This window comes from Elephantulus edwardii, unplaced genomic scaffold (genome assembly GCF_000299155.1).
Source record: "Elephantulus edwardii isolate Elephantulus edwardi_28Jun2011 unplaced genomic scaffold, EleEdw1.0 scaffold00287, whole genome shotgun sequence".
NCBI lineage: Eukaryota > Metazoa > Chordata > Mammalia > Macroscelidea > Macroscelididae > Elephantulus > Elephantulus edwardii.
The window spans coordinates 947,314-950,841 of NW_006400037.1; the positions used below are offsets into that span (position 1 = coordinate 947,314).

At 38.9% G+C, this 3,528-nt stretch overlaps 1 pseudogene; it reads left to right on the forward strand.

Moving 5' to 3' along the window:
- Positions 1-1,278: 1,278 nt before the first annotated feature.
- Positions 1,279-3,528, forward strand: part of LOC102865768 — a 17,638-nt pseudogene continuing 15,388 nt past the window's right edge.

The window sequence follows — 3,528 nt, forward strand, 5'->3', positions numbered from 1 at the left end:
CCAAATGTCCAAACACAAACCAATGGATTGAGAAATTATGGTACATTCACACAATGGAATACTATGCAGCACGCAGAAGCAGTAACTTTGTAAATTATTGCCTAACTTGGGAAAGACTGGAGAGCATAATGCTAAATGAACTAACTCAGTCCCATAAGATAAATATTGTATAAAACCATTATTGTAGAATGAATATAAGGATCCAGGAGTGGTGGGAGAGGCTGGAAACAGAGGGATGTGGATGTGCAAGGAGAAGGGGGATTAATCATTGGGTTGTACAATTTGATGGGTGGGAGGGTGAGGGAAATTGAAAGAATTTCTTCAAATTTGTATTTGAATTTTGTAAATAAACTAGTGGAATTTTTTAAAAAAAATAATGTAATTAAAAAGTCACAACCTTAGCTCTGTCTGACACACATAGGGTGACCATAAGTCAGGATCCATCAGATAGCAACTCGTTTCTTCTTGGTTTTTTTCCTTTATGTGCCAGTGTGCCAGGGCATTGGTACTTGAGCTGCAACATGCAAATGACTCATCTGGGAATCTGGTGGACAAGTAATTTGGTTTCAGTAAACCAAGTGGGAGCAGAAAATCTCAGTCTTACGTTAATTCAGAATAGCATTTATCCAATGACTCATACACATTAAAATCACCTGGTGATTAAAAGATAGATTTTAAAAAAATAAAAACAAAACTTCTTCTTCACTTCTGACTGTGTAAAAGGGAGTGTGAGCCTCTAGAGTGGACGTTTATAAAGAATTTCCAGTGATCTTAACATTGCTAAACTTTTGATCTTAGATCAAATATCAGGCTCTAGCCTTAAGACCACCTAGAGAGGGGTAGACTCATTTCAAACATAATGACATACATCTGAAAGTAAGAAGTCTTCCTTCCAAACTTCTCAAGATAAAGGGTTCTCACTAAAAATAGTTTTGTTGTGCCCCAAATCCAGTTTCCCCCCAAGTCACCAAGGAGCCGACACCGATGCAAGGGCAAGAGAGAGCTTATTTCAGATTCGAATCCGGGCCTCGCTCAAACCGTGCTCATAGAGCAGGGGAAATGGCGCAGCCCGGATTCTGGGCTGTCCAGCCTATTTAAAGGGGAAAGCCCGCGAAAACAGGGCGATACAGGATTGGCTGGTTCAAAGGAAGGGCGTGAAAACAGGGTGATACAGGATTGGCTGATGTTTGGGTGGGGGCTCTTTTCCCCCTTCCCCCACCGGTTTCAGTTTACTGCTCTAGAGGCTTATACATTTTAAAATGACGTATTGGTTACAAAATGGAGTCCCTCAATTTCTGTGACCACCTCTACGGACTTAAGAAAATATGCTCATTTGGAGCCAGAAATAGGATCCGAAGTACTTGTTTGGTGCACTGAGGTGATTCTATAAAAAAACAGATCTGAACTTTGCCCTAACCTGAGCCATCTTCATGAGCTCTGATATTCTCAAACCCACTATTAAAAGTCACTGTGTCAGTCCATCTTGGTGAGGGACTTCCTCTTTTACTGATTCTACAGTTTTTTCACATAATGTGTTGCAGACTGAGGGTAAAGTATATTAATAATCAGTAACGAGACAAAACACCAAGAATGAGATTTTTAAAAAAAAAAAGAGCGTTAAAAAACAGGGGGCCAGAAGTTCTAATCAACTAAAGTGCCATAAACCATGCCTCTCTGTGTATTTATTAAGAATCAGGGGAAGCAAATCATAAAGAGAATTCTCTTGTAAATAAAGCTGAATTTTTTTTCTATTGTCAACCTAATGCTTTAGCTCAAGAAGGAAGTATTTCACATGTATTAACTCTCTTTCTGTAGGAGGACCCTAGCTGTCTCTTGTCTTCAGGAAACAGCTCATTTCCTGTGATGTGTCACAAGAGAAATTCCAACTTATAAATGTGTAATTCCTTCAATTCCTGAATAAGCATATGGTTTCTCATATAATATTTAGTATGAAATTTTGCTTCCCATAATAATGTCTTTTTCCAAAGACTGGCCTCTTTATGAGATGAAGTTCTACCATCCTTGCCTCTAGAGACAATCTGGCTGCACCTGTTTCAGGATAGACTTGTTTGTTATTGTTTTGATCCATGTAATATTCAATCTTCTTTGCCAACACCACAATTCAAAGGCATCAGTTCTTCAATCATCCTTTTTTCACTGTCTAACTTTCAGACGCATATGGAATAATTGAAAATAAAGTTGTTTGGATCAATATACAGAACATGTGATTCATCAGTTTTAACATGGTTCAGCTCTGATATATGCTATCAGAATATAATCTTAATTATGTGAGGAAGGGGTTTAATGGGAGCTGGTTGAGATTGCATAAAAGCATCAGGCACAGTGAGTACATGACAGATAAGGAAGAGAAAATCAGATTAAAGAGCTAAATAGGAAAATTAGAACTTGCATACTTAGTTCCTCAAGGTTCCAACTCATAGTGACCCTCCATGTAGTTTTCAACACTGTAAATTTTAATAGAGACTACCCAGCTTCCCTTCCCTTGGAGACCTGCAAGTAGATTTGAACTGGTAGAAACACTCAGCATTTGAGTTCTCAGAGCAACATGCCACAGATTACAAGTTACTAAATATATCATAGAGATATGGATAAAGAGATATGATGTTATTGTTGTTGTGTATAATCCAGACCATAACTAAGCTTCCAATATTTTCAGAGGCAAGCTTATGCACAGAAGATTGCCCATCTTTCTTTTGTGGGTCCTTTAGAGAATTCAAACCACCAGAGAGTCACCACTTGGGCAGCAAAATAGGGACTATACCCTGAGGACTTCCTCCTTGGAGACTCACTGATGAATTTGACTGTTGGACACTTGACCATTGGGTTAGCAAAATGATGGTACAGATTATCATGTGGCCCAGCAATTCCAATTAGGGTGTGTGTGTGTGTGTGTGTGTGTGTGTGTGTGTGTGTGTATAGTTGTTGTTAGTGCTGTGAAGTCAGAACTGAATTATTGCTGTCCATACAGCGGGTTTTCAGATACATATAGTTGTTGTTGTTAGGTGTCATTGCATCGAGTACAACTCATAGTGATCCTATGAACAACAGATCTGAACTATGTCATATCCTTCACCACTCTCATAATTTCGGACATACTAGAATCATTGTTGTAGTCAATCCATCCAGTTGAAGGTATTCCTTTCTTTTGCCAACCCTCCACATTTCCAAGGAATAGCTTCTCTTAAAATAAGTGAAAACAAAATTTTGTAATCTTTGCCTCCAAGGAGCCTTATTAGGGTGTGTGTGTGTGTGTGTGTGTGTGTGTGTGTGTGTGTGTATCTCATCCATGAAGAGAGAAAAAGATTGTTACAAAGACAAAGACAGCACACCCATGTTTCTCGCGGCTCTGTTCACAATAGCAAGGAGTTGAAAACAACCCAGGTGCCCATCAACAAACGAATGGATAGAGATGCTGTGGTATATTAACACAATGGAATACTACGCTGCATTGAAAAACAAGGAACTCATGCAATATTATTCAAAATGGGTGAGCCTGGAGGACATTAT